Source organism: Microcaecilia unicolor, chromosome 8, assembly GCF_901765095.1.
Source record: "Microcaecilia unicolor chromosome 8, aMicUni1.1, whole genome shotgun sequence".
Lineage (NCBI taxonomy): Eukaryota > Metazoa > Chordata > Amphibia > Gymnophiona > Siphonopidae > Microcaecilia > Microcaecilia unicolor.
In genome coordinates this window covers 110,122,171-110,143,298 of record NC_044038.1, presented here as the reverse complement: position 1 = coordinate 110,143,298, position 21,128 = coordinate 110,122,171, and the positions used below count along the sequence as shown (strand labels likewise).

General features: G+C 43.8%; 1 protein-coding gene across 2 annotated transcripts in view; it reads right to left on the bottom strand.

The window, feature by feature from the left end:
* The window catches only part of LOC115475840 (trypsin-like), a 386,859-nt gene that overhangs the window by 64,145 nt on the left and 301,586 nt on the right, over nucleotides 1-21,128 (bottom strand). The window contains exon 2 of one of the 2 annotated variants that reach the window (XR_003943109.1): nucleotides 10,297-10,486. The exons of the other annotated variant lie outside the window; for it this stretch is intronic. The gene's annotated coding sequence lies outside the window, so the exon portion shown is untranslated. The remainder of the gene's footprint in view (nucleotides 1-10,296; nucleotides 10,487-21,128) is intronic. 2 annotated transcript variants of the gene reach the window in all.

Genomic DNA, 21,128 nt, shown 5'->3' with positions numbered 1-21,128 from the left:
GGTTACAAATGTAAAAAAAGAAAAGAGGGAGAACTAAGAGAAACTCCCTCAATGCTACAGTCCACCTCCAATGTCACAGATTCTGTCAAAGCAGACCTCCTTGCCTCTGAATTCTGAAATTTTCCAGGGTAGTTTGACAGATGGTCAGGGTCTCCACAGGGCTCAAGGAGGTTAGTATCCTTGGTTTCCCTCTCCTTTTCTCCATGTGGGTTAGCTGTATAACATAGGGAAGTCCCAACTTTTGCCGATGAAGCACATGTGTCACTGTCATGCTTTCAGAGTAAGGGAGGTGGGAAGGAATAGTGAAGTCATAGGAGCCAACTTTGCAAAATGATTGGGGGTGCTGAAATTTTTTTTTTTTTTTTTTTTTACAGGCAGTGCGTCCCCCCCCACCCCCCCCCATACCTTAAAATTCTGTCTACTGCAGTTTTCACCTGGGCAGGTGCAGCACCACTCATAGGCTACCTGCAACCTGCACCAGGACTTCTTCCCTGAACAGTCCCACCCCTCAGTCCCCCTGTACTGTGCAAATATAAAGAGATGCAAATTTCAAAAACTGACATATTTCAATCACTATACTATAGGTTAACAAATACAAATAAAACAAAAAATGGAAAATATGGTAATATCATTTTAGTGGACTAAATACATTTTTCAATTAGCTTTAAGTAGAGGAGTGTGGTAGCCGTGTTAGTCCACTCTTAAGGTTATCAATAGAAATCAAACAAAATAAAACATGGAAAAGAAAATAAGATGATACCTTTTTTATTGGACATAACTTAATACATTTCTTGATTAGCTTTCAAAGGTTGCCCTTCTTCCTCAGATCGGAAATAAGCAAATGTGCTAGCTGACAGTGTATATAAGTGAAAACATTCAAGCATTACTATGACAGTCTGACAGGGTGGGAGGAGGGGGGTGGGTAGGAAGTATGCATGGGGACATCAAAGCATATCATTGATATTCTAACAGGGTGGGTGTGGATAGGTGAGGGGAGGGTGATCAACAGAGACATACAGCTTTATGGTTTATAATGGGCTAGGAACCCCAGATCCTTGTTAAGTCCTTTCTGTTGGGTGTTAAAATATTCAATCATTCTGACTTCAAAGGTCTTACGTTCTTGTATGGTTTTAAAGTTACCTTTGAGGATTCTCACTGTGAAATCACTGGTACAGTGTCCTGGTCAATTAGCTTTCAAAGGCCAAAACCTCTTTCCTCAGGTCAGGACAGTTAGAGGGGTGGAGGATACAGGGCCGTGCAAAAGTCTTCACACCCTTGTAAATATTTTACTGTTGTCTAAAAAGACATATTTAATTCAAAATGCATTAAACTATCAGCTTGTTTTAACTGATTTATGTGACATAGCCTGCACTTTTTTGTAAAGAATAATGCTATAAATAATTTCAAATTGATAAGAAAACAATAAAACTTCTTGTTCCCCCTGAGCCTTCACACCCTTTGACACAATACTTGGCGGTGGCCATTTTTGCTACAATAACAGATATGAAGCAGTTGGGAAAAGTATCTACCAGCTCTACACAGTTTGTGCCCATTCTTCTGAAATGCAAAACAACTTCGCCGGCTTCTCCTACATAAGCGCACAACTATGGAATGGGCTCCCAAAAGCTGTGAAAACAATCCACGACCACTTGAACTTCAGGAAATCACTAAAAACCAACCTCTTCAAAAAGGCTTACCCCAACGACCCCACGTAACCCTCTACACCTACCAACACAGCATGACTATGATCGAACAGGACAACACGCAATCTTCATCCATTACGACCCTCCACTTATACCTCATACGATCACTATACAACTCTGTATTTGTTATCCACCGACTGGGCAAACGCCTTTGACGGTACTATGTAAGCCACATTGAGCCTGCAAATAGGTGGGAAAATGTGGGGTACAAATGCAACAAATAAATAAGTAAATAGTATGGCTCAAGCTCTTTCAGGGTGGCTGGGGATCGTCTGTGGACTGCAGTCTTTAAGTCTTGCCATTGATTTTCCATTGGATTCAAGTCTGGCTTTCACTGGACCACTCCATTGTTGCTTTTGCACTGCACGCAGGGTTATTGTCTTTCTGACAGGTGAATCTTCTCTCCAGTCCCCTGTCTATGCAGACTGGAATAGATCTGGCTCAAGGATTTCTCTGCATCTTCTAGCCCTGGTAGGCTACAAGGCTATTCTCACCCTCTCATCGGGTCTATATCAACAGGGGGGGGGGGGGGGGGGGGGGACAATCCACAGACACTGGAGTGAACTTCATTAGCTTTTATTGAACCAGGTAAAATAACTATGAAATAGGTACAAACTTGAGTGATTCCAAACACACAAAAAAGAAAAAAAAGTCCAATATTTAGAGTTCCAAAAAGAAATTACTTGTCCACTAAGTTTCAGTGTGAACAGAATCATTTCCATATTCTTCAACAGTATGAATCTGCCCAACCCTAGACCAGGTGGACTAGCTGTAGCCAGTTTGTATAGGGTCCCCTCCATCAATTCTTCCCTATTTGGACCCTCTTAGAACCAGCCTCCAGCTCAAAGAGGAAGGCTCTCCAGGGTGACCTTTTCCCACTGGGTATCACACTACTACTCTCCTCATTTCGCAGGTTGGGAGACAAGTTTCTTCTACAGTGCCCCTGCTCCACAGCAGAAGTAATTTTTAAAGACTGTTAGTGCCATCTCAACTCCATGTATGGGATTCCCACTCAGCACATCAGATTTCTGTGTGGAACAGGCAACAAAGACCCTAGTAAGTTCTTGCTCTCTACTTGTCTCCCACACCCCACCATTTTGGGCCAGGCTAGGCAAGTCTGCCTGCAGGATTCACCCCTCAACATCATAGTCATTCTAGTGAAGCACAGGAAATCTCTTGAACTTTGTCCTGCAGTAGAGGGATTTCCTAGGGGATTACATAGAGAATCAGTGTTTAAATCCCACTGCTGCTCCTTGTGACCTTGGGCAAGTCACTTAACTCTCCATTGCCTCAAGTACAAACAGATTTTAAGCCCACCAGCACCAGGCAAACCCCAAAGGCCCTGAATATAACAACCTTGATCAGCTACTAAAAAGGCAGGAGCTACATTCAAATCTCTTTCCCCTTTCTTTGTCCTCAGTCCTCACAAACTTTCCTGGCACTGCTACAAAAGCATCCTTATTACATAGTGGCTCCTAATAAGGGTGTCATGGCACATTGTGTCACCGAAACTATAACAAACAGCAAGCCCATGCTTTATGGAAGAATCACGTGTCTACTGATAGTGAAGATTACAGGGCAGGGACTACACACCTTGGTCCTTGAAGAGAAATCTTTTCCCTTGTTGAAAAATCCACCCCTGCTGGCATGAGTGTATGTTACTGATTGAGAGTGGAGAGGACTGGGAAAAGCAAATAAACTTTTGTACATACCCTTTGGACACAAAGAAACATTCAAAAAGTAATTAAAATATGAAATCAAAAAGCCTTGACTAGTTAAAACTAATTTTACCTGAGTGAATGGCAGTGAAACAAGAAGAGTACAGCTGGCTCCGTCTTCAGCTTCTCCTTCCCTCTCAGCGTCCCGCCCTTGCGTAAACAGGAAATGAGGGCGGGACCACAGCTGAGCTGAGAGGGAAGGAGAAGCTGAAGACGGAGCCAGCTGTACTCTTCTTGTTTCACTGCCGTTCACTCAGGTAAAATTAGTTTTGAGCTGGCTGGGCAGCAGGAAGGCAACGAGGGCAGGTTTAAAAATATTGGAGGTGCTCAAGCACCCACAGCACCCACGGAGTCGGCGCCTATGAGTGAAGTGATTAAAGTCTGGCATCATCGCAGGTTGGGAGAGAAAGGGAACTGGATGTGGGAACTTATGGACTTGACTAGTATGATACAGTCTAGTCAGTAATTGAATTTGTTTAATTATTTACGAATGAAGTGATTTGTTGTTGGTGAAAGAAAATTGAATAAAGCTGTGGCCAAGATTTGCCACTCATAATAAAGTTCTGAGTTTACTATTTGATGAATATATGAAGTTTGTATGTATGTTTGCGCTGATCGAGAAATGTTGCAAATGCCAAAGTTATCAGCATGATATAGCCGGTATTTCCACTGAATATCAGCGCTTAGCTTGAGCACTTAAGATAGGTCTATCTTTAATCACTATTAACTTAAATGGCTAGCGCTGAATATTCGCTTAGCTGATTAAGTTGCAGCAGCCAAAACTGAAACTAGATATTCAATGCCATAAGCTGGACACAGCCTGGCATTGAATATCCAGGGTCAGCACTGCCAGTGGCAGCTAACCACACTGCTTGCCACTGGCTGAATATCAGGGAGACATTATTTTGTGCTTGGGCACTCTACAGGAACTTACCCCCGATATTCATAACTACTTAACCGGCCAGGGATGGCATGACGTAGCCAAACCAGAAATTCAAAGCCAAACCAGCTTAAATAGCAGGCCTAGCATTGACCGCTAAAAAGCTAACCAGTTAGCGCAGAATATCGGAATAGCCTGTTAACTTTTTAGCAGCCAAAATAAGCCCAGATATTCAGTACTGGCCGCCAGATATGGCCCGGCATTGAATATCTGGATTGAACGCCGCGAGCAACAGCAAACGTGCAGCCCACTGCCAGCTGAATATTGGGCCCATAGAGTTTATAATCAGCCATAGACACTAAAGAGTTTTTTTTTAAAGGGGATTAGAGACCAATGATGTATCTTTATTTATCACTGAATGAGCCCTGTTAGCTTGAGTTGGAGATAACAGTACAACTATGGTCTCGTATTTTCTTACATAGAATAATCCAGACATATTCCACATTCTCAGTAAATACCAGAAAAGAAGTACACAAGGGCAGGCAAGAGTGGGACAATCAAAATACTTTTGTCCTTCAATTTCATTTTTTTTCTATAAGTAGAGAGATGTGGTAGCCGTTAGTCCACTTAATACATTTTTTAGTAGCTTTCGAAGGTAGGCTTTCTTCAAGGGCTACCTTTGAAAGCTACTAAAAAAAATTATTGTTAGTCCAATAAAAAAAAGGTATCATTTTATTTTATTTTCTGTTTTATTTTATTCTATTTCTATTGATTTTTTTCTATGAAATATAGTTCCTTTTTGTATATTATTGAAACATTCTAAATATTTAAGACAGTGATTCCTAAACTTTTTACGATGGTGAAACCCCTAAAATATATTTTCATACACCGAAGAATACTCAATTAATTAATTAATATTATTTATTTATTTATTCCAGAGGCTTGATATAGCGCACGGGGTCCAAAGTGGCTGCTGCTTGGTTTAGAATACTAAAAACAAAATTATTCAAGGTAGGATGCAGAAAGGAGGGAGGGACACAGAACAGGTTAAGCAAAAGCTTTGGACAAAAGGTGGGTTTTGAGCAGGGATTTGAACTTTGAATATGATGATTCTAGTCAAATGTGCGAGGGAAGAGCATTCCAGAGAGAGGGTCCTAAAAAGCTAAAAGAGGTTTCCCAGGAGAGAGGGAACAACCATAATATTAGCAGCAGAAAAATGCAGGGAATGTGTTGGAGTGGAGTATAAGGAATCAGTACAGAGAACCTTGAACTTTATACGTGTTGCGACTGGAAGCCAATGCTCCAGTTGAAGAAGTGGGTTATAAGGGGGCCCGGGGCAAACGGTCTTAAAGACCGTCCCACACACACACAAGTCAAAAGTAAAAATTTTGATAATACTTATAATTTAATACATTGTAACAATTATATTGTTTATATATTATATTATATTAATATTATTAATATATTAATATTATATATTATCAGTATGTTTTTTTATTTGGTCAGCAACCTCCTCAACCTTCTCTCCAAAATCCGCTAACCTCTGCTGAACCGCTGGTTCCAAGTCAAAGACTCACAGTCATGAGAGTCTGTGCATCACTATACTTTGGGCAGAAATCATGGATGCCACAAGTGCCCCAGCCAAGAACTTACGACACACCTTCTGCTGCTTGGCCAATTGGAGAAGGAACTTGGCCTGCTCCGGTGGGAGTCAGCCAAATCTTGCACACCAAGGCCCGTAAGTAGATGTTCGTGAAGAGCTGGTAAGATTGTATACGTGACATGAGCATAGGAGCCTGAAACATCTTCCTCACAAGAGTCAAAGGTTCTAGCTTCTCTGCTTGGGGGTGCCAAAACGTAGTCCCTAGAATGAAAATGAAAAGGGGATAAGACGGCTTTCCTACAAGGAAAGGCCAAAGTGGCTCTTCAGCTTGGAGAAAAGATGGCTGAGGAGGATAACAGAGGCATTGGAGCCAACTCTGTGGGTGCTGTGGGTGCTTGAGCACCCCCAATATTGAGAAAAATTCCTTGTATGTGTTCAGGGAGGGGTCATTTCCATTGGGTTTAGCACCCCCAATAATTTTGAAAAGCTGGCTCCTATGAACAGAGGTCTAGAAAATAATGAGTGGAGTGGAGTGGAATGGGGAGACGTGAATCGCTTGTTTACTCTTTCCCTGATTTGACAAGGTGGAATAACTGAAAAGGTCTGGGAGATAGATTGTGAACCAGGAAAGAACTGTAAACATATATATTCATACAAACAGATCCTATAATCTAATTTCTTAAGGAACCCCTGAACAAACTTTCTTCCTAGGAACCCAGTTTGCGAATCGCTGATTTAAGGTGTCCTTTTAGTAAGCTGACCCACACTACTGTGTCCTGCATTAAAAAGGCAGCTACTCCCTCGTCTGGAGTCCAGCGGGACATCCTGGCAGTCCAAACTACTTTAAATTCGTTAATTCATGAACGAGCGGTCAAATCACAACAGTATTATAAATATCATCTCTATAAATATGGGAATAAAGGCGGAAAAATGTTGGCGAGATTGGCATCCCCAAAGAAAATCAAGAGACAAATACTGACACTTCGACAGGGGGGGCAACTTCTTCACACCGATGAGGAAATTAGGGAAGTATTTAAAACTTTTTATGAACAATTATACGATACAGAGGATGAGGAAGGCCTAGCAAGTGATTTGTATTTGGGTAATATTACAACACCTACCATAACACAATTAGACAACAAAAGACTGAATGGGCCTGTTACCACGGATGAGGTTAGCTGGGCTATTGCTAAGAGTAAGATGGGGAAAACACCGGGCCCGGATGGACTTAAGGCAGAATTTTACAAAATGATGGGAGACCCTATAGTGCCAGTGCTGACTAAAGCATTTAATTCCTGGGTAACACAGGGCCGTTTGCCGAGTCATCTTAACCTAGCTCAAATTATAGTATTGCCAAAACCACAACGAGACCCTACACTAGTGACATCATATAGACCTATATCCCTTCTAAATCAAGAGGTAAAATTATTGGCAAAAATACTTGCCAATAGATTGAGTGGAGTGCTCCCAGATATAGTACATGAAGCACAAGTGGGGTTCGTGCAGGGAAGATCGGTGACAAGGAATTTAAGACGTATTTTAGCTTCCTTAGAAAGAATAGAGAGGACAGGTAAGGCCTCAATTATGATAAGTTTTGATGCGGAAAAGGCGTTTGACCGCGTGGAGTGGCCTTTTTTGTTTTCTGTCCTACATACATATGGATTTCAGGGATGGTTTATACAGGCGATTAAAACTTTATACTTTGACCCAAGGGCTAGAGTGATGGTGAATGGGGTAAACTCTGGAGAATTTGAGATACGAAGGGGGACCAGGCAGGGGTGCCCTTTGTCTCCCCTGCTATTTGCCCTGTATCTGGACCCCTTGATCCGAGATATATGCTCATGTCGGGCGATACACGGGGTGCCGTTTGGGACTCAAGAGTTTAAGGTTGCGGCGTTCGCTGATGACCTCCTGGTATTACTTACGGAACCGCAGGAGTCCCTGGCAGCTCTCTTGGAACTTTTTCAGGAGTTTGGGACTTTCTCGGGGTTCAAATTGAATTTTGAAAAATCAGAAGCATTAGCGATACCGGAAAACACGAAGCGATTATGGTCGGACCAATTCCCGCTGAGGTGGGAGGTGGAATCGTTTAGGTACCTGGGGGTCTTACTTACCACACAGACAAAGAACCTTTATAGTTTAAATGTTAAAAGACTTCTGGACAAAACAGAGCAGCAATTGGAAATATGGCGCCCACTGACACTGTCCCTATCGGGAAGGATATGTCTCATTAGAATGGTAATCCTACCCAGATGGTTATATACGTTACAAATCTTACCATTAGCTTTGTTAAAAAAGGACTTAAGACTTTTCTATCGCTTAGTTTCGAAATTCTGCTGGGCACACAAAAAGGCCAAAATAGGTTTAACGCGTCTATGGGGAGGGTGGCAGCAGGGAGGGCTGGGGTTACCTAATATGCAATATTATAACATAGCATGTCTCTCACGTCATGTTAGGGACTGGGCGCTTTCCACTGATTATCATACACCCATCGATGTGGAGGAAGATCTTTTTAAACCATATACATTGGTATCCTTATTGCATACAAATAGACCAACACTGCCAAGGGCTATTCGGCAGTCAACGCTTTTAGGACCACTGCAGACTGCATGGAAGTTCCTGGGGAAGTGTTTGGGGGGAGACGTACACACAACAGGGCTTCTCACTATTGTGGGGAACCCAGGATTTCAACCTGGATTAGAGAATCAGGCTTTTGTGAGGTGGGCACAGGCAGGTATTAGGAACATAGGACAGGTGGTTAATTCAGAGGGTCAGATCAAACAATTAGGGCAAATATTCCAACAGGGGGAATTAGCATGGGGCGATATATATGCTCACTGTCAGTTGAAACACTATATCAAGACCCTAGATATTGAAGCACTAAAAAATGGTTTAGGTAAAAAGATTCAGGAGCTGTTTATAGAGATCTCAGAAGAAGCCCCATCCGTTTCTGCCATTCAAGGGAAGATATGGTTGTTAAGACCTGGGGCAGAGTTAGCCCAGCTTAGACAAAGATGGGAAGCTGATGTGGGGACAAGTCTTGCAAATTGGGATATTGTAGCTCATATAAAAGGAATACCTAAACTGATAAGTGGGGCACTTTATCGAGAATGCGCTTTCCAGGTTTTATACAGGGCATACTTCACGCAAGTACAACTATTTAGAGCAGGAGGTATACATACGCCCATATGTTTGAAATGTAATAGCACTGAAAATACTTACTATCATGCATTTTGGGAATGTATAAGAATACAACAGTTCTGGAGAAGAGTGGAGAACTTTGTGTCCCTTGTGGTGTCACGGCGGGTCCGAGGAACAGTTATACAATTGGTCCTGGATTGCCCGGACTCTTTTAGGGGAGTGAGGGCAGATGAAAAGCTACTTTGCCGCAAATTGTATTTACTTGCAAGGAAATGTATCTTGCAGTCATGGACTACATCTGATCCTCCTGAGTACTGGCATTGGAGAAATCAAATACACCAATTGTTGATGTGGGAGCTGAAAGAAGCTAAAAGCTCCTACAAAAGGAAAAATCGATTTTTAAAGATTTGGGGACCCTTTATAAGTACTCTTACACATCGTGGTAGAAGTCTTGTACTTAACAAGCTATGATGGGCCAGAATGATGTCATATGATAGGAATTTGTAATAAACGCAGTGTAATCCTTGGGGGAGGGGAGGGGGGAAGGGGAAAAGGGGGGGGGGAGGGGGGAAGATAGGAGGAGAGGAAAATACAAATTTGAAGATGAAGCAATGTATAATAAGGTATCACAGAGTGTAACAGGATACAGTATTTCTGATTATCAGGTACATCCTATTGTGAAGTGTAAGTTCAGTTTGTCTTCAATAAAAAATTGTTGAAACATAAAAAGGCAGCTACTGAGGTAAAAATCCCACGTTAACTGCATAATGAGTAGGTGGGATCTGGGCGTGACAGGGTGAGTGGAGGCATGGCTGACTGTGACAGCCTATGTGAGGGTCAATAACGTGCTAGCTGTCATCACTGCCAGTAACGCAGCCAAACATATAGCCATTATTGGTAGAAAATAACTAAAGCAACACGGACTGTTCCCCTGTCACAGACTCTTTCTAGCCCTGGTCAGCAACCCCAATAACATTTACAGAAACACCTCAATCAAGGTCCTTGATGCCCCAATCTACTTCTCTGACCCCCCCCCCCCCCCCCAAAAAAAAATAAAACCTTGCTCTCTGGCAGAAAATTCCTGCTCCATCACATACCCTCCCCCAGGGCCTAACTGGGGCTCTGACACTGCTATAATTATAGCCACCGCTGGCAGCGGTTCCTCTCTGCTGTCGCCCAGGTTGATGCCCCCTCCAAATGGCAAATGGCTCCTGCCCCTAGTGTTAAATTTATGATAAGTGCAAAGTTTACTGCATTTCAGTAAAAATGACTCTGTCTCTTCTTTCTTCCGGCAAGTACATTTTGGTTGTCTTAGACCTGCATCTGTTTGGTAGTCATTTTGGTAGTCATTCTTTTAACCATTTCCATCCTCTCAGTCTCTGTAGGAACATCAGGTCTTCTGAACTTAGTTAGTACTCAAGGTAAGGATTTCATTAGTGACCTGTAACAAGGGCAAGATTATCTTCTTTTTCTTAATTTTTATACTTATTTACATGATCCTTATCTTACTATTTGTTCTTTCCCCAGTGTTTGTAAAACAATGGGAAATGCAACTAGAATTCTGTCATTTTAATTTCCATAATGAAGTTTAACAGCTTGGGTGTTATACAGAATAACAATGGAAAGGAAGCTTCCAATGGAACAAAAAGGTGTTTTAAAAAGTTCTCTGTAGTCTTCCCTTCTTTGTTGTCTCATGTGCTTTGTTGTCCCTTGTGATTTCTTTTGGGCAGACTGGATGGGCCGTACAGATCTTTATCTGCTGTCATCTACTATGTTACATATGTAGACTTCTTGCACAGGAGCTCAGAAACCAGGAGGATATATAAAATTTTATGTTGTGGTTTCACAATAAAGCTCAGTCTTTTCAACTAAAGGGTCCTGCCTTCTCTATGGAGGTGCAGTGCCTACACTATTTTTCAAACCACCAAAGTAAGGCTTACCTACTAGTTTCCTACTTCTTCTTTGTCCACTCACGTTCTTAATTTGGTTATCTCAGATCACTTCCCTCAAGTTTACAATGGTCAACCAGACCTCGATATGCTCTTAAAAAATACATTCCATATCATGATTCTTCTTGAGCATATTTAACAATGCCAATCCCAAGTGTAAATACAAGTACATAAGTGTTGCCCTACTAGGACAGACCGAAGGTCCATCAAGCCCAGAATCTGGTTTCCAATAGTGGCCAATCAAGGTTAGAAGTACCTGGCAAGATCCCCAAACAGTACAATACTGTTTATGCTGCTTATCCTAGAATTAAGCAATGGCTTATGAACTTTTCTTGCTATGTAAACCTTTTTAAAACCCCGCTAAGCTAACTGCTTTTACCACATTCTCTGGCAACAAATTCAAGAGGTTAATTACACATTGAGTGAATAAATATTTTCTCTGATTTGTTTTAAATTTATTACTTTGTAGCTTCATTGCGTGCCCCCAGTCCTATTTTTGGAAAGTGTAAACAAGTGATTAACGTCTGCCCATTCCACTGCACTCATTATTTTATAGACCGCTATCATATCTCCCCTCAGCCGTCTTTTCTCCAAGCTGAAAGAGACCTAGCTGCTTTAGCCTTTCTTCATAGAGAAGTCATCCCATCCCCTTTATTATTTTTGTTGCCCTTCTCTGTACCTTTTCTAACTCCACTATATCTTTTTGAGATGCGGTGACCAGAACTGCACACAATATTTGAGATGTGGTCGCACCATGGAGCAACACAAAGGCATTATAATGTCCTCATTTTTGTTTCCATTCCTTTCCTAATAATACCTAACATTCTGTTTACTTTCTTAGCTGCTGCAGAACACTAAGCCGAAGGTTTCAACATATCATCAACGATGACACCTAGATCCCTTTCCTGGTTGGTGACTCCTAATGTGGAACCTTGCATCATGTAGCTATAGTTTGGGTTCCTCTTTCCCACATGCATCACTTTGCACTTGCTCACATTAAACGTCATCTAGAAACATAGAAACATCTAGAAACATAGAAACTCATCCAGTCTGCCCATCCTGTGTACCTCTAACCTTTTTCCTAAGCGATCCCACATGCTTATCCCATGCCTTTTTAAATTCGGGAACAGTCCGACTCCACAACCACCGGGAGGCCATTTCATGTCTCCACCACCCTTTCTGTGAAATAGTACTTCCTTAGATTACTCCTAAGCCTATTCCCTCTTAACTTCATCATATGCCCCCTCATTCAAGAGTCCTCCTTCAATTGAAAAAGGCTCTCTTCCTGTACATAAATGCTCTTGAGATATTTAAACGTCTCTATCATGTCTCCTTTCTCCCTCCTCTCTTCCAGAGGTTCATAAGCCTATCCCTAAAAGTTTTGCAAGACCGTGTACTAATTTTGTAGCCGCCCTCTGGACTGACTGTGTGTATAGTCTTTTTGTAGGTGCGGTCTCCGGAACTGCATGCAGTACTCCAAATGGGGTCTCACTAGAGATAAAATGGCACTATTGCCTCTTTTTTTTCTGCTGGTCATGCCTCTCTTTATGCACCCAAGCATCCTTTTGGCTTTGACCATCGCTTTTTCTACCTGTTTGGAAGCTTTAAGGACATCAGACACAATCACCCCCAAGTCCCGGTCTTCCTTCGTACACTGAAGCACTTCACCCCCTATACTGTACCGTTCCCTCGGATTCTTGCGACCCAAGTGCATGACCCTGAATTTTTGGGGATTAAACCTTAGTTGCCAAATATCGGTCCATAACTCCAACTTTGCTAGGTCCTTCCTCATGTCATTCACACCCTCTAGAGTGTCCACCCTGTTGCAGAGTTTCGTATCATCCGCAAAGAAAGAAACCTTACCAGACAGCCCTTCAGCAATATCGCTCACAAAGACATTAAAAAGAGCCGGCCCTAGGACAGATCCCTGCAGTACTTTACTGATGACATCCTTTTCTTCAGAGCAAGCTCCATTTACCAATACCCTCTGTCTCCTTCCATTCAACCAATTTTTAACCCAATCTAGGTCCCATACCGAGGGCACTCAATTTATATATCAGTCGCCTGTGCTGAACCATGTCAAAGGCTTTGCTGAAATCTAAGCGCCCCTCCCACATTCAACTGTTTGGTCACCCAGTTGAAGAAAGTCAGATTCATCTGACACGACCTGCCACTAGTGAAGCCATGCTGCCTTGGGTCCTGCATTCCATTTAGTTAAAGAAATCTCACAATCCTCTTCTTTAGAAGTGTTTCCATTAGCTTACTCACCACTGAGGTCAGACTGACAGGTCTGTAATTCCCAACCTCCTCCTTCCGAATGCCTGGTCTCCCAATCTCATAAGGTCCTCTTGTAATTTTTCACAATCCTCTTGCGATTTAACAACTTTGAATAGCTTTTGAGTCGTCAGTAAATTTAATTACCTCACTAGTTACTCCCACCTGTAGATCATTTAAAAATGTTAAAAAGCAGCGGTCCCAGCACAGACCCCTGTGGAACCTTACTAGCTACCCTTCTCCATTGAGAATAACTCTACTATTTTGCTCAACACCGATGCCAGGCTCACTGGTTTATAATTTCTCGGATTACCTCTAGAACCTTTTTTAAAAATTTGGCACCCTCCAGTCTTCCAGTACCATTCTTGATTTTAAAGATAAATTATATATTACTAACAATAGTTCTGCAAGTTCATTTTTCAATTCTATCTGTACTCTGGGATGAATATCATCCGGTCCAGGTGATTTGCTACTCTTCAATTTCATTTAGTTTCTCTGATTCTCTGAACGTTTCATCTGTCTACCACCCACAAACCAATGGCCAAACTGAATGAGTCAACCAGATTCTAAAGACCTTCCTGCGCAGCTGCATATCTAGCTGTTCAGCAAAATGATTGATCTCAATTATTACCCTGGGCCGAATTCAGCTACAATAATCGCCTGAGTGAGTCCTCCGGAATATCTCATTCTAGGTTTTTGGGGCAACAACCTCTGCCTATAGCTGATGCAGTTGTAGTACTGGCCATCAAAGCAGCCGCCATATCTTAAAAGAACAGTGGAAGAAGTCAAAGAGACTTGTGACACAAGCCGCGGAATGTTAGAAAAGGCAGGCTGATAAGAAGAGATGCCCTGCACATCTGGTTTGGCTATCCAATCAGAATTTATGTCTGAAAGTTCCCTCTACTAAGTTTGCACCCAGGTTTATTGGACCTTATCCGATAAATGGGCCTAGTGTCCTATCATCTAAGATTACAGGTGCTTAATGTCTTCCATGTATCTCTTCTCAAGCCTGTGATACTGAATCTGAGGATGAAAAAACATCTATTCCTTCTGCAGTATCTGTGGATCCTGATGAGGAGTCCAGGACATTGTGGACTCTAGGAAAGCTTACGGCAGACTTCAATATCTCATTGGCTATGGGCCTAAAGAGAATTCTTGGGAACCAGCATCCAATATTTATGCTCCCTTGCTGGTTAGAAGCTTTAATTTCCTCTTTCCCCATAGACCCAAACTGAGAGCATGTGGGAAGGGCCCTTTGGGGAGGGGGTACGGGTACAGTTGCACTCACACTCCTTTACCTCTGCGCTGGAGTCCCGTATGACACACCCTGCTGCTCCCATCTCCGGAGTGCCAACTGCTGTGCGTGCTCATGTGGTGGAGGCTGGATTCAGGTTGATGCTGCTTGGGCCTGCCCCTTTCTGACATCACCCTGAGCCTTCTTCTGCAGTTGCTGCTCTCTGTCTTTTTGCCTGGTTCCAGTGTCTTGCACAGTGTCTGCTTCCAGTCCCAGTTCCAGCTTCCAGCTCAGTTATAGCATCCAGCCCTGGTTCACAGCTTCCAGCTCAGGTTCAGCGCTTCCAGCCACAGTTCCAGCTCCAGCACAACTTTGGCTTCAAGCACAGCTTCAGCTTCCAGTTCTGGGTACCAGGGCCGTGCCAATGCGGTAAGCGGGGTAAGCAAGACAGGGGGGTGCCTGCCTTCGAGGGGCACCGCTGCCCTGCCTTCCGCTCACTTGCAAAATCTTTTACCTGAAGTTGTGATTCTCCTATCTCCCCTGCTCTCCTTTTCATGGCAAACCGGCAGTGAAAGCAACGCAGTAGTATTTACTGAGGCAGGCAGGCTCTTCAAGTTATTTGAGAGAATGCAACCAGATTGCTATATATGCTTTGGTTTGGGGATAACTCCTCACTCAGGGTGAGCTTCAGAGCTTGAACAGCATTCAAATTAAAGAGAACCTGAAATTTTAAAAGTGCTAAAAATAAGTTTTAAAAGTATTTGCATTAAATCTAATTGCAGAATTCAGGTGCTGGGAGTCTGTACTTGGTTGTCATATGCTCAGATTTGTTTAAATCATATGCAAATTAGTCCGTTTTTGGGAGGTTCTCATTTGCATATTTATGGATAACTACTACTACTACTATTTAACATTTCTAGAGTGCTACTAGGGTTACGCAGCGCTGTACAAATTAAACAAAGAAGGATGGTCCCTGCTCAAAGGAGCTTACAATCTAAAGAACGAAATGTCAAGTTGAGGCAGTCTAGATTTCCTGGGTAGAGGTGTGGTGGTTAGGTGCCGAAGGCGACATTGAAGAGGTGGGCTTTAAGCAGTGATTTGAAGATGGGCAGGGAGGGGGCCTGGCGTATGGGCTCGGGGAGTTTGTTCCACGCATGGGGTGAGGCGAGGCAGAAAGGGCGGAGCCTGGAGTTGGCGGTGGTGGAGAAGGGTACTGAAAGGAGGGATTTGTCTTGAGAGCAGAGGTTACGGGTAGGAACATAAGGGGAGATGAGGGTTGAGAGGTAAGGAGGGGCTGCAGATCGAGTACATTTGTAGGTTAGTAGCAGAAGCTTGAACTGAATGCGGTACCTGATCGGAAGCCAGTGAAGTGACTTGAGGAGAGGGGTGATATGAGTGTATCGGTTCAGGCGGAAGATAAGACGTGCAGCAGAGTTCTGAATGGACTGAAGGGGGGATAGGTGGCTAAGTGGGAGACCAGTGAGGAGTAGGTTGCAGTAGTCAAGGGAAGAGGTAATGAGAGAGTGGATGAGAGTTCTGGTGGTGTGCTCAGAGAGGAAAGGGTGGATTTTGCTAATGTTGTAGCAGTGGCGTAGCCAGAAGTCAATTTTTGGGTGGGCCAACAGGTTGGATGGGTGGGCACTAGACAGTGGTTTGCTGGTAAATGTTTAACAACAGGCTCTCTCCCCGGTCCACCTCTGCGCCCCCCTCCCCTCAAAATTGCAGAGCTGGCTATAGCCGGGGAGAGAGCCTGGGGGGGGGGGGGGGGGAGGCAATGCATTACTCTCTCCAGGAAAAAAAAAATTAAATGATCCCAGGTTCCAATCTAATTCATGTTTAATGTGGGATAATATGCCATAAATAAATATAAACTTTTAATGTTGAGCACCTGATTCTCAAAGTGGACATATTCCAAACACTATAATGAAAATAAAATGATTTTTTTCTACCTTTGTTGTCTGGTGACTTTGTTTTTCTGATCATGCTGGCCCAGTATCTGATTCTGCTGCTATCTGTCCTCTTAACTCCGTTTCCAGGGCTTCCTTTCCATTTATTTCTTTACTTTCCTCCTTTCTTCTTCATTTCTTGCTCTACATCCGTAAGTAAAAGCTGGGTCCTCTGCAGACTTGACTGTCCAGTGGATCCAGCTTCTGCCTATTTTCTCCATCCATGTGCTGTTTTTCTCCTCTCTTCCTTTTCCCTCATATATCCTTTCTCTCTCTTCCCTCCCCTCCATCCATGTCACCATTTCTTCTCTCTCCCTTTCCCTCCATCCATGTGCATCTCCTTCCTCTGTCTTCCCTCCCCTCCATCCATGTCCAGAATTTCTTCTTCTTTCTCCCCTCCATCCATGTGCATCTCCTTCCTGTCTTCCCTTCCTTTCCCTCCATCCATGTCCAACAATTCTCTCCCTGCCCTTCCCTCCATCCACCCATGTCCAGCAACCATCCTCTCTCCACTGCCCTTCCTTCCATCCATGTCCAGCAACTCTCTTCTACCCTCCCCTCCATCCACCTATGTCCAACAACTCTCCTCTCCCCTGCCCTCCCCTCTATCCACCCATGTCCAGCAACTCCCCTGCCCTCCATTCATCTATCCATCCATATCCAGCAATTCTCCTCTCTCCCCTGCCCCCTCCATCCATCCATATCCAGAAATTCTCCTCTCTTCCCTGCCCTCCCCTCCATGTCCAGCAATTTCTCCTCTCTCCCTGGTCCTTGTCCTCCCATCCATGTCCATCGATGCTCCTTTCTCCCCTTTGACCACCTCCCTCTCATTCCCTCTCCAGCACTCCCATTCCCCCCTCTGTCTCTCCGTTACCCAGTCTCCTAAATTCCTCCCCCATCTTTCACCCACTTCATTAGTCCCCCATTCCCCATACTCTGTACTTACCACCCCTCCCAGTCCCATCCATCTTCTGCACCTTCCCTCAGCTCACTACCCCTCCCAGTCCCATCCTTCCCTCTGCTCACCACCCTCTGCTGAATAAAGAAGACAACGTGGATGCAGACAGCACAGCAGCTCACTGGTTTGCTTGCTGTGCTTTAAGTGAATGGCGACGGCTGCGCAGGGGAGTAGAAACAGATTTTTAAAAAATGGCTTCCTTCTGGAGTTGCAGCGGCGAACTGGCGGGCAGCGGCACTAAAAGCATAAAGCAGCGAAGCTCTTCGAGTCCGTCCTTCGTTTTCCGTTTCCTGCCCTCTCAGCGTCCCGCCTTCCTTTGATGTCATTTCCTTTCGGGTGGGCGGGACGCTGAGAGGGCAGGAAACGGAAAACGAAGGACGGACTCGAAGAGCTTCGCTGCTTTATGCTTTTAGTGCCGCTGCCCGCCAGTTCGCCGCTGCTGCAAGTCTGGAGAGATCAGCTGGGTGGGCCTGAGCTGAAATTGGGTGGGCCTGGGCCCACCCAGGCCCACCCGTAGCTACGCCCCTGTGTTGTAGAGGAAGAAGCGACAGGTCTTGGCTATCTGCTGGATATGCGCAGAGAAGGAGAGGGAGGAGTCGAAGATGACACCGAGGTTGCGGGCAGATGAGACGGGGACGATGAGGGTGTTATCAACCGAGATAGAGAGTGGAGGTAGAGGATAAAAAACATGGAAATGTTTACAGCCTTAATGTTAGGTCATGGCTCTGATCAAAAGTGTGAAGTTTGATCCAAAAACGAAGGGTTTATCTAGTGTTTTTGACTAAAAGTTCCCATTACAGTGTCTGTATGTTAATCTGCATTCAAATAGAGCTCTCTGATTGGATGATCAGCTTCTGTTAGAAATCTGCCAGGAAGGGAACAGAGTGAGACAGCAACTCACCGTGGGTTTGGCCAAGAGAGACATGCAGCTGTGAGTTCCTGTGTGTGTTGACTGAAATTATAAAAGAGTGCCTGATTATGTGGTAAATGAGAAAATATGAATGAAAAGAGGTTCATGGAGATTGAAGTTTGAGGTTTCTCTAGTGAGAAAAGGATCTGAATATTTCAGGATTACTTGAAGTTTAAGAAGAATAGAAAAGGGTGAATTTCAGTTTAAGAGTGTTTAAATCCTATAAGCTATATAAAGGCTAGGTAGATTTAAGTGACTGTAAGCAAGGAAACCTTAATATTTGATCTGAAATAAATATTTGATCTGAGATAGTTGATCAGAGATAAATGTTTGATCTGAATTATATCCTTTGGTGCAAAGGAGATTAGAAAAAGAATCTTTGGAAACTAAGAGGACTTTGCTCACATTTTGAATTAGCATTCCTATTTTGAGTTGGAAATCTTTGAAGTGTCATGAAAATACATTTTGCTTTAATGAAATTGCTAAACTTTAGAGTCAGAGACTTATCAATGAGGGATACATACAGTGCTATTTTTTCCTGAGGTCCGGCTTACTTGCCTGCTTCCTTCTGTTCCTGCTCTGCTAGACGGAGGGGGGGAGGGGCACCAACTGATAGTCTGCAGGGGGGCACCAGAGACCCTAGGCACGGCCCTGCTGGGTACAGCTTCCTGCTTCCCTCGATACCTCTACTGGAGCAATCCCTTTTGCAGCTCCTGTTTTCAGCACAGCTCCTGCTTCCAATTCCAGCAGAACTTTGTCTTCAAGCACAGCTTCAGCTTCCAGTTCTGAGTACAGCTTCCTGCTTCCTTCGATGCCTTTACTGGAGCAGTCCCTTCTGCAGAGACTCACCCACAACTGTTCCACCGTGGTCCAAGGGCTCAATCATCCATGACAGTGGTGGACTTATGAATGTGACTTTTCTGTATCTTCAGGGGTTCCTAGGTTTGGAGGTATGTTATGGTGTACAGCGCTGCGTATGCCTTGTAGCGCTATAGAAATGATAAGTAGTAGCAGTAGCAGTAGTATGTTGTGATGGATTCTTTGCTGGAGGTGATTCTTGAACCATGTGCATGTTCACAGCACTGGCCCATTTAAATGAGGCCCCCCAGGGTAACTGAACTACATGTTATCATCCAATGCTCCTGAGGAGCAGAATAATGATTTACCACTGGTTAGTGGTAAATCCCACATTTTACTGCAGCTTTGGAACATCCATTAGCAGCTTCCTGACATCCAGGCATTGATGATATTCTAAATGTCAGGAGGGTAGGACTGCAACAGAGCTGTGCTGAGTCAATTCTTTATATTATTGGAGGAGCAGGAGAAGTGCTGGCAGAGAAACACAGGTAAAGACTATGGGGCCGATATTCAGCTGGTGGGAAGCTGCCCACATAAGTGCCACAGTTGGCACTGACCCTGGATATTCAATCCCTTGCTATTTCCGGTGACCAGCATTGAATATTAATTATTTTGGACTAGCGCTAACTTAACCAGCTATTCGAATGTTCAGCGCTGGCCAGTTAAGTTTAATAGTGGGCAAAGATAGGACTGCTATTTATGCAGTCTGATTTGTCTGCTAAACATAGCTTGCCAGTGTTGAATATTGCTGGTTATCACACAATATAGCTGTTAACTTTTCGGTACTGACCACAAATATTCAGTGAAGATAACCGGTTAATGCTATTTAACTGGTCAGTGGCCATTTCTGGCTGGTGAAATAGCTTTGAATATTGGAGGGTATATAGCTTATCCTTTCTGCCCATCCAAACCAGCTCCTCAGATCTACAATCCTTTCGTTTCCCATAGAGATGCTCTGTACTTATCCCATGCTTTCTTGAATTCAGATACTGCACTTGTCTCTGGGAGACGGTTCCACACATCCACCATTCTTTACTTCTGAGTCTTCCCTTTCACTTTCATCCTATGACCACTTACTGAAGTGCTTCCTTTCTATTAAAAATTATCTACCTTCTCTATCCATCCCAACACAGAATTTATTTACAAGTGAGAGAGAGGAGAGCTCTGGCCAGTCAAATTTAGTACAGTCTCTAAATTAGTTCATTCTCTAAATTAGTTCCGCCAGATTTCACATTCTGCCCTGCATGCCTCTGACTTGACCCCCTTTGTCCAGAAAACGTTTGCCTGTACAGTGATTTTGTGTGAGCAAATTTTTCCCTTTCAGATTTTCAAATGATGGGGAGGAGCCTGTTCAAGATGGCTGCCTGTTCAGGATCTCGGCAGAGCCGGATTAAGGCATAGGCAAACTAGGCATGTACCTCAGACCCAAAAGGTTAGGGGGAGTGGGGCGCTGTCAGATGTGCTCAGGATTCAGGAGGCTAGGATTGCCAACTGCCTGGATGTTTTCAGGATTCTAAAAAAATTTGTAAATTACCTGTCTCAAAGCCAGAAAGATAGCTAAGTGTGTGAATATTTTTCAGAATTTAGCCCACTATAGCTCTCCATTCTCCCCCCTTCCAGTACAGAGGCTGTAGTAGGATCCAGCCAATGAGAAGTCATAGGAAGGAGGGGCTGAGCTAGAGGGGATGCAGCAGAAGTTGAGCCTTGCACAAGGTGTTTGGCGAGAACCAGTGGAATCAGTGGGTATTATGGGGCTGGGGAGAAATATTTTTGAAAAGACTGAACATGGAGAAAAGTGGGAAGAGGCTGCTGACAGCTGAGGAAATAAATTGGCAGCAAATGCCAGAATTTTACTTGATGGTGGGCATGGGGGCGTGCACAGCAGGACAGCACTAGAAAAGAGAGCTAGCTAGAGAGTGCATGCATGCGTTTTGAGTGTTTCTGTATCTCTGGT